Source organism: Alexandromys fortis, unplaced genomic scaffold (assembly GCF_014885135.2).
Source record: "Alexandromys fortis isolate MF-2015 unplaced genomic scaffold, M_Fortis_MF-2015_v1.1 scaffold_51, whole genome shotgun sequence".
NCBI classification, from domain to species: Eukaryota; Metazoa; Chordata; class Mammalia; order Rodentia; family Cricetidae; genus Alexandromys; species Alexandromys fortis.
Genome location: NW_026067925.1, coordinates 6,221,992 through 6,234,703, shown reverse-complemented (window position 1 = coordinate 6,234,703; position 12,712 = coordinate 6,221,992). Strand labels below are relative to the sequence as shown.

Sequence of the window (12,712 nt, the reverse complement as noted above, 5' to 3'; positions counted from 1 at the left end):
TAGAGAGACTCTAGCTACAGCTAGAGCTAGGTAGATTTTCTCATTTTCATTTGAAATTTTCCCAACAATCTTGGGAGATTGATATTATTAACCTCAATCTATAGGTAAAGAAACTGAGACTTTGTGTCAGGCCAGTCTCCAAATCTTACAGATGGCCAAGAGGCCTGTGAAAAGAGGTTCAGGAACACTGGTCACTGGGAGGGAGTCCCTACCTTGAGCCTGTTGGGATGGACACCATTAGAAAAGATAAAGGGGGCTGAGAAGATATCTCAGTCAGGAAAAAGCTAATTAAAGCTGGGTACAGTGGCCTACCCTTGAAATCCCAGCTCCAGGAAGACAGGAACAGGAGGATCCGCAGGCACTCTGTCAGAACTTCAAGCTTTGGGTTCAGGGTGAGACATTGTCTTGGGGAAGACATCAATCTTTATCCTCCATACACACATACACATAGCTACAGTCATGCACAAGTGCACACACACACACACACACACTCGAACAATAGTTAAAAGGAAAAGGCATTAGAGAGATGTAGATGACACTGGAACCAGTATGTATTATTGATAGGAATGTAAGATGGTGAGGACACTACGGGACACGGGGGTGGTTGGCAGCTCCCCCAACAAATTAAAAACGGGATTATCATAGGAGCCAGTAATTCTCCATATATACCCAATAGAAGAGGAAGCAAGTCTGCGAGAAAACTGTACATTCGTATTCACAGCAGCATTGGTCATAGAACCAGAAGCTATTCTAGCCCAGTGTCCGCTGATGGATGAAGGGATTAGCAAGAAGTGGTATATACTCAGAACATCACATAGCCTTTGAAAGGAAGGAATTGCCGGCGCTGGAGAAATGGCTCTGTGGTTAAGAGTACTTACTGCTTACTCTTCCAGGTTCCAGGTTCTAGTCCCAGCACCCACATAGTGGCACTCAACCTGTAATTCTAGTTTCAGGGGGATCCAGTGCCCACTTCTGTGAGCACCAGGCCCACACATGATATATAGACATACATGCAGACCAAACACTCATCCATGTGGAAAAATAGTAACAACCCTTTAAAGGGGTTTAAGAAGGCAATTCTAATATCTGACTCAACACAAACAAACCCTGAGGAAATGCTGAGTGAAATAAGCTATTCACAAGGGAACCAACACTATGTGAGTCCATTTATTCTCATAAGCATAGGTTAGGCAAATTCAGAGAGACAAGGCAGAATGACAGCAGCTGAGAATTGGCGAGAAGGGTGTGGGGTTAGTATTGTGTTCTCCATAATAGTTAGAATGCTAAATTGTGGAATATATGTGTATGTGTATTATATATGTGATATATATATATATACGCATGAAAATATAGTGTATACACACATGTTAGAGAAAAAGCAGCACAGCCAATATTGTTCAGATCATAGATGAGTGAACCAAAGCATACATACTGATCCGGCTGCCTTCCCCACTGTGGTTAAACAGAACTGTCTCCCGGAAAGTTCCAGCAACAACGTCTTTTCCCAAAGACGTGTGTTGGGAAAGCCAATTTAAACAAACCCTGACAAACCTTGATCTTACCAATGAGGGAAGGATCCTGCTCCCTCTCACTCTTAGGAAGCTGAAACATTTGGACATGATTCTATTAAAAGTCTACCAAGTCCACCTCTGGGGAAGCTGACATTCGTCTCACTAGGTGGCAGCATTGCTTACAAGGCCTCTCATTTCTGGGGTCCATCTCTGACTCCCCCTTTATCCCCTCCAACCTCCCCACCTTGCAGTGAGGAGAAAGCAGCACAGAGCGTTGATTTCCACACCTTTGTGCAGAGTGACACAAGGAAATCCTCGGAAATTCTGGTTGCACAAAATCACCCCAGAGAAATCCCACTAGCAGGGTGTGCTTGGGTCAGCAGTGTGGTCAGCCCAAGGAAGTGGCCCCCTTTCAGGACAGTGGCAGAAGAGCAAACAGAGGATAGGCGACCTGCATCTGAGCCCGCCTCTGCCACGTCCAAGTCCTAGGTAGGCCACCGTGGGTGGGCAGGTCACTTGACACACCTGGTGCTGGGTCCTGCAGTTAACTGACAAGGGCCTGTCTGTCTCCTGAGATTTGCTGTAACCAAAGCGAGGATGTAAACCTGCAAACGGGCCTGTTCTTCCATTTCATCCTGCTCTTCTTTGCTCGACCCACAGCCCTGGGTTGACGACGGCAGTTATCAAGTTGGCCCAGACGGAACTTGTCATGAGACAAGCTCTCAGGATGCCACAGCCATCGCTGCAGTTCTGGCTGCTTTTCCTAAGGTTTCCCCCTCCCCCAGAGTGCCTTCACCAGTCCAGGCTCTCACCTAAGCTACGCAGAGGATGGGTTAACTCTTTGAGATCAAGGGTGTTATAGTTAAGATACCGGATAGTCTCCCCAACCCCCAAAACGGTGCCTAACATACTTCCTAAACACCCAAAGTACTCCCTAGGAGTGACTTAGGCATATGAAATACATGACTCATTAGTGGATCCTAACAAACAGCTTTCTAAGACAGAGCCAGGATAATTTGTCATGCTAAAGCCTATTAGCGCATGCCATCGCGATTTGATATTAATTAGCCGGATGTCCAGGGTGGGCTAGATGGAGAGGAAAATACTCCGTGTTTTCCAATTTATTGAAAACTCTAAATCCTAGGATACTGTAAAAAATGTAGATTTTATAAAATTATAAATGAGTGAGAAAGCAACGATATTAAAATCAGTGTGTCAATTAGGAAAACAAGAAGGAAAGCCTGAAGTGTTCTGTCTCAAAGTGTATTTCCAATATGAGATTCATAAACCATATCTGAATGTCCAGTTCTTTCAAAATTGGCCCCAAAATAATAGTGTGTTTACTCTTTTGGATTATTTTAAATCCATGATCCTGTGGAGTTTAAACGATTCAATTCTGTATATGTATCCCCCTCCTTAAAAGGCCCCCAAACATGGGGAAAAGTTGGCCAAGGAGTCTTCCAGTATTTTACCAATTTGTCCATCAATGTCACAATAGGTTCATTTCTACTTAAAATATAACATCTGTGATGTGACATGTTCTGTGAAAAGCTGGTTTGTGTGCAGAGAGGGCTGTGGTTTTGATACTAGCTTTGCGGTTTGGGTCTTGTTCCTCCAGCTACCGTAAGTTCTTTACTGAAAGGGCCATTCAGCTCCGCATGTGACAAGACTGAAGGAAGATGGAACTCCAGGTTCCAGGAATGTCATGGAGGCTACCGGGTTCTACACCCAGGGCCACATCAAGGGACCTCACCACATGTCACCTCCAGAAAAACTGTGACTTTACAGAGGAGACAGCCCAAGTGCTCAGCAGGTAGGAGGCCCCAAAGAGGCCACACAGCAAGCAGGAGCTAGCTTCCGTGTGTGAGCAGTAAACCCAGCATGACCCTACCCAGCTTCTCATCCTTAACTCACTGAGTGACAGTCCCTGAGGCCTAGAACCCTCAGAGCACCACACAGCGCTTCTCCCACTTAGCCAGCTCCCTGTGGACGGCACACATCTTAACTCTGCATCACTTCTATAAAGAAGGGAAAACTTTGCCACTGGAGCTGGGCTGGGAAGAGGGCTGGGAGGAGAAAGGATGCAGACCCTGGATGCAGTCCACAGTCTCCCCTCTGATCACAGCCCCCACCCATACCCCTAGCCCCCACAGTGCAGCAAGGCTCAGTTTTGCCCCCCAGCCAGCCCAGCATAGTTGAGATCAGAGCAGACAAGTCAAAATAACCTCTGCCCATTGGTCCAGCCCATGCCACCCCACCACTCACATAGGTGCTGAGAAAGACACGGCATCTTCCTTATTATTTCCAGCTCCTTTCTAAAGTCTAGGAATATTTCTAAAGAAAAAAAACCTACATATTGTTCTAAGCAAGTTAACTCAACGTGCCTGCCAGGCCAATGGAAATAGAGTGGGGTCTCTTCCATGATCATCATGTTCCACTCTGAACTCATCTCCCCAAGGAGGGCTGTCACCTGCTGTTTGCTCCTAACCTGGGCTGTGTGAGCACAAATGCCTGGAAGCTTTTCCCACTGGGGGAAGAGGCCAGTGTGTTCCTAGGAACCCATCCCTCAGTGGCTGCCCATTGTACCTGCTGCTTGGTTCCTGGCGGGGTGGTGGTCACTTCCCTCCCTCTCTGCTTTGTCGCTTTGTCTGTTCTTATCTGTGTGTCCTTTGTTTCTCTGCTACTTAGAGAATGGGAACCAGGCTGTGCATGCCTGTGCCTGCTCCCTCCAGAAGGGAAAGATCCCACAGCTACTTCATTTCTTCACCCGGTGTCCTTGTCACCTGTCTGTCACTCTATCAACCTTGACAAGAACTTGCCCCTAGGTCGTGTCCACTTGGCACCACAGAATGTGACGTGACCTGGAAATGGAGTCTTTGTAGATATGAGTAGTTAAGGATTGAAATGCTACCACACTAGATTAAGAGGGCTTGAAACCCGCTGATGTCTTTCCCTACACATTTGTGTCTTTCTCTGTTGAGAAAATAGAACACGAGACTTTGTGAAAGCAGGCAAAGAGCAGGTGGTAGATACAGCACAAGGGGGTCTAGAAGAGGCAAGGAAAGATTCTTCTGCTCCCCCTTGGCCTCAGACGAACCAAGAGATAAAACACTGCATGTTCTAAGCAGCCTAGTTGATGACGATTTGTTATGAAAACCCTAAGAAACTAATAGACTACTCTCTCCGTTTTTCAATTTCCAATGCATTTAGAGTCTAGAATGTTCTCCCCAAAGTCATTTGCTAAAGGCTTGGACCTCATCTTAGCACTACTGGGAGGTGGGAGAACCTTTAAGAGGTGGAGCTTTGTGAGAAGTTAAGTCACTAGGACATGTCCTTGAGGATGATCTTGGGACCTCAGCGTCTTCCTGTTTAGTTCTCTGCTTCCTGGTCAGCAGGAGGTGAGCAGCTTCCTCCACCAAAAACTCCTCCCCATTGCCCAGGCAGCAAAGCCACAAGGTTAAGCAACCAGGGACTGAAAACTCTGAAGCCATAAAACCAAAATGAACTTCTCTGTTAATTCTCTCTCTTCTCTCTTCCCCCTTCTCTCTCTCTCTCTCTCTCTCTCTCTCTCTCTCTCTCTCTCTCTCCAAATGCACATGTGAGTATGAACATGTGCACACCATGGCATACATGTGGAAGTCAGAGGGCAGTCTTGGGTGTTAGGCCTCATTTTCCACCTTATTTGAGACAGGGTCTGTTATTTGTCACCATAAGCACCAAGCTAGCTGGTCTGCATACGCCCAGGGATCTCCTGTCTCCGGTGGCCATCTCACTGTAACGGTCTTACAGAACAATACACAACCACATCCAACTTTGCCTGTGTCCTGGAGCCCTCAAGTCCTCGTGTTTGTATGGCCAGGCGAGACACCTGTTAGCTCCTCTTCCTTCTAAGTTGCTGGGCTCAGGCATTCTGCCATAGTGACCTACATAAATTCGCTGGTACCTTCTGTGGCGTTATTAGACCCGTGGTAAATGAATCGTGCCTCAAGGCTGGGGTTCTGGGCCTCAACAATTCAAGGCACGGCCTGGGTCTCATCCTCGGATAGTATCATATTATCGGACTGTGTTGTAAACTGGACTTTTAGAATTTCTTTTAAATCTCTCAAGAAATTCTAGTGTGTAGCCAAAAATTGCAAACCCCATTTTTAAAGAAGCAAACTGTCCATTCCTCTGCTTCAGATCTCCAGTACCTGTCTTCAGCTTACTAAATAACAACCGATGTGAACCAACCCTATGTTCAGGTCTACAATTCCCAGAGGACTTTCAAATACATTTGATTCTTGAGATACCAGAAAAGGCAAGAATTACTTTCTGGGGAATTCCCATGAGATCCCGTACTTGTGGTTCCAAAGGCCTGTCAGAAAAGAGAAGCATCCTTCTGTGCATTTCATCAAGGCTCCCCACCCCCAGCCTGCAGTGGTTTCTGCAGTTTCAACACTCTGAAAGGCTCACACAATGGTCATCCCTGCCAGCGGAGAGTGGCTGCGGCTTGTTGTCATTATGCCTCTGTAACAATAGGGAAACTTGAGACAACTGAAAAGCAATGGGAGCTGGGTGGGGGCGGGGGCAGTATGAGCAGCCTCTCACTCCATAGAGGCAGCCAAATGAATAGCTCCACTTGCTAACATGCTGGCCAAGCCACTGGGTAAGGTAGGTAATTCCTGGGTGGGATGAGAAGCCCAAGTACTCGCTCTTATCAAGGCTGTTAGCTACCAAAAGCCTTCAGGGACTTCCTGAAGGTCGCTGGGACAAACCCACATTAATCCATTATCTTAATGTTCTGGAGAAGCCTAAAAAGACCTGAAGAACTGGTTCCTTCAGAGGCTCTGAGGAAACTCTGCCTCTGCGCCTCTTCCGGCCTCTGCAAAGGTCTGATGTTGACCTGTGGCCCCTTGCTCCAAGGCCAAGGCCAGTGGCATAGCATCATCCCTGCTCTCCCTCTGGTTCTGCTCCTCCTGTCTCACGATTGTCAGCATTCTTGTGACCCCCACCAAATCCAGCTGGATAATCCCAGAAAATCTCAAGCTCCTTCAACATGTCCACAAAGTCCTACATAGGAAACCACAATCACAGACTGACCTGGACTTGAACTCCTCCCAGGGACTTCCTTAGCCTAACGCACAAAATGCGTGGCCAGACTTAAAGCACTGTTCAAGCTTCCTGATGCCATTTCGGAGCTCCCTTCCGACCACGACCTTATCCACCACTCATTCAGAAGATGTGCCCATTCCTTTGGATGTTCACCCTGAATATCACATCCTTGAGAAATGTGCTGTACATAGCCAAATACACAAGCACATGCTTTGTTCAGAGTTGGGGGGGGGGATAAAACATAAATAATTCAACAGCCTTTCACCCATCTAAAAACTGTGGCCTTAGTGACATCACCCTTTGTGATACTCTGGATCAGACCCCCTCCCCCCTCCCCCCTTGGTACAGGAGTCAGATGCCAACCCACAGAAGTGGATTCTAATGCCAGCAACCTGAGATTAACAGTCTTGCCTGTGGTCATTTACCATCATGAGAGTGAGTCAGGCCAAAGGAGCTATCATTCAAAAGGAGATGATCTATAGATGAGTATGAGAACTGGTATACGCATGTCCTTTTAGTGCCCAAACTCCCGAGGCCAAATGATGGTTGGTGAGCAAGTCCTGACTTGTACATATTTCCATTACAGAGTGTCTGAAGTCGGGCTTTGCAAGGGGTCCCCTCATCTTCTCTTAGGACATCAATTCTCAAAGACACTGCACGAGGAAGTGCATTTGTAGTTCGTTTCTCAGGTAATCTCCATGCCTCTTAAATTACCCTTTTCCTTCCCTCTAGTGAGGCAGGAGCTTCACAAAGGACTAAGGCTCCCTGCTGCCCTCATTTGTCATCCCTACTGCATCTGAGGTGCAGAAGGACAGCCTCCCCTTCAATAACACCTCCACGGGCTCAGGTTCCTGGGAGTGGAGGGCTACCCCGGACACTCATTAAACTCTAGATGCTTCCCTGCTCAAGGAACACTGTGGCTCTAAGCCAGAGGAAATCTGCTCCGCAGAGGGAAGTGGGAGTGTGAATGAGCAGGGAAGCGCAGCTGGCTTCCAGAGCAGTGAACCATCTCTGACTTGCTGCCTAGACTGTGAACTATGGAATATTTACTGCAGGGAGATGTTCCTAACAGGAGACACTCAGTCTGCCAGACTGGGAGCCCATGCCCCGGGGCATCAGGGTGACATAGTCACAACGGGAGGGATACTGATTCATAGCCAGACCCCAAATCTCTTTATCCCAGAGAGATTTCCTCTGGTCCCTTTAATCATTACTCAGGGAAAAATACATGAGTTGGTCAGCTCCAGCGTTGCCAATAAAATGGATCCAGGATAATTGCAAGATGGGAATTAGTACGCATCCTCTTTGAATCTGATTTTAAGCCACTGCAAGAGCTGGATTCGAGTTCTTCCTCGCAGTCTCAGAACGGCCAAGGATCACTCCACCTTTGTACTCACCTGCTAACCTCACGGGCAGTGTGCCCGGCCCCTCCCTCGCTGTGAAGACCACAGGACAGTAACCTGGGTTTCCCAAGGAGGCAGACCCACCCAACACCTAGCACAGTGCCTACTCCTTGACAAAAGCTGTTCTTGTACAAGAAACTCTCTTTACATCAATGCTGTGGTCCTAACTCTTTGTCCGGTGTGTCATCAGTTCTGATGCAGCAGGTGAGGCCATTGCATCCTTCAGATACTGGCTCTGCCGGCTTCTAGTGTGGAAGATGAAACGGGGCTTGTCTGTGTAAAGTGAGTGTACAGCTAGCACTATCAGAGACATGGTAAAAATACCGCTCAACTGGGCACGTGATCCACATTCACAGAAGCTAAACTCTAGCGCTGATGCTTGCTCCATCCATTAGAATGCCTTCGTAGAGTAAATAGTCAACACTACAGAATATCACGTTCACACCAGACATCATATCTTACTTCTTTCTGCAGTGCTAAGTAATAAAAAAGGAGGCCTTGTAGGTGCCAAGCCAGCGTTCTTCCAGTGAGCTACTCTGTTAGACCCAAAGAACATATTTAAGAAAAAAATATTTAACAGCATGGAAAATATGCCCAGTCTACCAAAGAAAGTCAAAGCCCCAGATTTTATCACAAGGTTACAAATTATGAGTGCATTTCTTGGAGAAAATATGACTAAATAACTTATTTCTATGCAATGTAGGCTTTGGAAAATCACAGTTAAACTTCATATAGTCTACATTTTATTTTAAAAAATATGTTCTACTTCTTATAATGTAAAAAATATTTTAAATGTACTGTGTACAATCTTTTAAAAGCATACCACTCCATAATAAAGACATTTCTGCTCCTGACAGCTCTAGTCGGGTGTTGATTGCTGCCCAGGGACCCATATGATAAAGACTTGGCCCAGCGGTTTCTCAGGAAATTCGGGATCAACCTACCCCTGGACCCAGCAATACTACTCTTGGGAATATACCCAAGAGAGGCCCTATCATACAACAAAAGTATATGCTCAACTATGTTCATAGCAGCATTGTTTGTAATAGCAAGAACCTGGAAACAACCTAGATACTCTTCAGTGGAAGAATGGATGAAGAAAGTATGGAATATATACATATTAGAGTACTACTCAGCAGTAAAAAACAAGGACTTCTTGAAGTTTGCATACAAATGGATGGAAATAGAAAACACTATCCTGAGTGAGGTAAGCCAGACCCAAATAGAGGAACATGGGATGTACTCACTCATATTTGGTTTCTAGCCATAAATAAAGGACATGGAGCCTATAATTCGTGATCCTAGAGAAGCTAAATAAGAAGGAGAACCCAAAGAAAAACATATAGGCATCCTCCTGAATATTAACCTTCATCAGGCGATGAAAGGAGACAGAGACAGAGACAGAGACAGAGACAGAGACAGAGACAGAGACCCACATTGGAGCACCGGACTGAAATCTCAAGGTCCAAATCAGGAGCAGAAGGAGAGAGAGCACGAGCAAGGAACTCAGGACCGCGAGGGGTGCACCCACACACTGAGACAATGGGATGTTCTATCGGGAACTCACCCAGGCCAGCTGGCCCGGGTCTGAAAAAGCATGGGATAAAACCGGACTTGCTGAACATAGTGGACAATGAGGACTACTGAGAACTCAAGAACAATGGCAATGGGTTTTTGATCCTATTGCACGTACTGGCTTTGTGGGAGCCTAGGCAGTTTGGATGCTCACCTTACTAGACCTGGATTGATGTGGGTGGTCCTCGGACTTCCCACAGGTCAGGGAACCCTGATTGCTCTTTGGGTTGATGAGGAGGGGGACTTGATGTGGGAGGGGGACTTGAACGGGGGGAGAGGGAGGAAAATGGGAGGCAGTGGCGGGGAGGAGGCAGAAATCTTTAATAACTAAATAAATAAATTTAAAAAAGAAAAGAAAAAAAAAGACTTGGCCCAGAACGGCAGCACTGGGAGATGGTAGGGCCCTTATGAGTCAGGACCTAACACGAAGTCTTTCAATCTTTGGGGCCGTGCTCCTGAGCAGGCTTTGGGCTCCTCCCTTACTTCCTAGCATTGAGGCCATCCATAGTTTGTCTTGCCCAGGCCCAAAAGCTATGGGGTTCTGATGGCCAGACTCCATCGTCAACACAGCTGGGTTTAGAAACCCATGAGAAGCATGTCTCTGGGCATATCTGTGGGCTTGCTTTCAGGTGAGATGAACTGAGGGGCCAAGTCCAACCTTGCACATGGTTATATAACAGAGAAAGCCAGATGAGAACCAGGAGTCCCTTCTCCGCTCTGCTCTGTGGAGGTGTGAGGAGGGAAGGAGTCTCAGCCACATGCCATCATGGGGCCGCTCGCCTCCATATTTTCCTGCCCTAATGGGGCTAAAATAAAACTTTCTCCCTTAAAGCTTTCAGTCAGGTGTTCTGTCAGAGAGGTAAGGAACATAGCTAACACAGAGGCTGGCTGACCAAAAGCTGTAAGCGCAATAAGCCTTTCTCCTCCACGATGTCACCACTTCTTATCCGTGTTTAAGGAGAGAAAGCTATCACAGAGGCCGGGAAGGCGGCTCCGTGGTTAAGAGCACTTGTTGCTCTTGCAGAGGCCCCAGGTTCCTTCCCAACATTTCCACGGCGGCTCACATCAGTCTGTTGTTCTAGTTCTGGGGGATCTGGCATCCTTTTCTGGCTTTGGATAGCACTAGGCACATCTTGGTACACATACATATATGCAGCCAAGAAATTCATAAACACAAAATTAAAAAAGGAAAGAAGGAAAGAAAGAAAGAAAGAAAGAAAGAAAGAAAGAAAGAAAGAAAGAAAGAAAGAAAGAAGAAAAAAGGAAAAAAGCTAACTCAGAGGCCTAGGCAATGACTTTCAAGGACTAGGTTATGCAGTCTCTGTAAAGGCTTCCTTGTTGGTTCCTTATCCTATTTATTCAGTATATAAACATGGAGTTATACAATATAATGTGGTATATGTAGATAAACCACACAGAACTTCATCTAAAAGTCAAATGATTGCGCAGCTCCTTCAGGTCAAAATAAGAATTGTTTTCTTTGCTGTTCTAGGTCTCACAGGAAGCCACGTGTGGGAAATGCCAGGGAATTGCTCGGGGGCCCAGGAAAGCTAGTGTTGGTCCGCCATTGACTGTGTGGTCATAAGTGATTCTCTTTTTCCTAAGCATCATTGCCCCTTGACTATACAAAGATCCAGCCATTTCCTCCTTGCCTTACGGGCCCATTACAGGGTTAAATAAAATTATTTGGGGGAACTGTAAGGTACTCAGATTTTATCGGCCACACTGAGTTCATTTTATGGTTCCCTGTATGTTTTCCCTCGTGTCACAGTACTGGTCTGTGCACCCTCACTTGGTTTGTTTTTCTTCTGGGCACAGAAGCATGTTGGCTTCCCCAGTTTCCAGTTTCTCCTGCAGGGAAGTGGGGCTGGAGCCCTGGATTCTTGACAGTGGAGTATGAATGGAAACACTGTATGACCCAGGATAAGCCCCAAACCCACTGTGGGAGCCTCCGCACCCACCCCTCCCTTCTTGGCTGGTTACAGAAGACATGGTAGATGACTCTTAAGGCCCCTGAAAGATGGGGACACACCAGATGAAGGAAGTCTAAGTCCCTAGATGATAAGGGGAGGCTGCTCGCCCTCTATGACACAGCACAGATGAGAAGTGACCTGGGGTGTTCAGGTTATCTGATACACCAGGTACCTTCCTAACACCCCATGACTATGGCCACTCCTCCACATCAGTGACAGTCAAGAGTCTGTGCTGGTCCCTACACAGCAGACAAGGAAGACAGAGGACCCTCATCTGATAGAAAGCTCCGCTAGGAAAATTAAGACAAATTATCTTTTCTATATTTTGGTTTGGTTGGCTTGGTTTGTGGTTATTTGGGATGTTTTGTTGTTTTTGAGATGAGGCTTCCCTATATACCTCAGGCTGGCTCTGAACTGTCTCTGTAGTCCAGGCTGGTCTGAAACTCTAGATGCTTCTGTCTTCCTAGTGCTGGGACATGCTACCATGTCTGGATCACACTTTTTTTTTTCAGATTAGAAACCTGCTCACTTACTTTCAGATAAAGAGACCTGAGGGTAGTGCTCAATTCGGTACCCAAAGAAGGAAAAGAAGAAAGGAGGAAACCAAGGGAGGAAGGCTTCTGTGATTAGGTCCAACATAAAGATGAGTCTCAGACAGAAAAAAGTGAAGATCTGCCAAGGTACAAGAGGTTCTCTACTTCTTTCAGGAGGTACAGACAATGGGCATAGGAGGCCAACACAAACCTTCATCTAAATTTTTAGTGATATATATCTTTATATCTAATAAATATCTGTATTTAATCCTTACTACTATTCTATCGACTCCAAATGGAGAGCCCGGGATAGGGCAATCCCTTTGTGCTAAGTTGTTTTGCTAGCATGGGTACAGGTCAGGGTATTGGGCCAGCCTGAGCATTTCTGGGCCTTTGCTCCTAATCACTTATACCACACAGTAAAGTTGGGGGCTACGAAGTCCTTGGCACTGCCCAAACCAATAAGATCCCTCAGGGGTGGGGGCGGAGATATTAGCTAATCAAGAAGAGGTTAGGCATTGGGAGCTGACAGGTACTCCCTCAAAGCATGCCGGATTGACTGGAGCTCCTTGGGGAGAACTCTGTGGCATTATATGGAAGCTCCCAGAAGGAGAAAGGAGAATCAG

The 12,712-nt window shown here is 46.5% G+C and overlaps 1 protein-coding gene across 1 annotated transcript in view; it reads right to left on the bottom strand.

The window, feature by feature from the left end:
- Kif26b (kinesin family member 26B) overlaps window positions 1-12,712 on the bottom strand; it is a 405,174-nt gene that overhangs the window by 245,138 nt on the left and 147,324 nt on the right. The window lies entirely within an intron of this gene.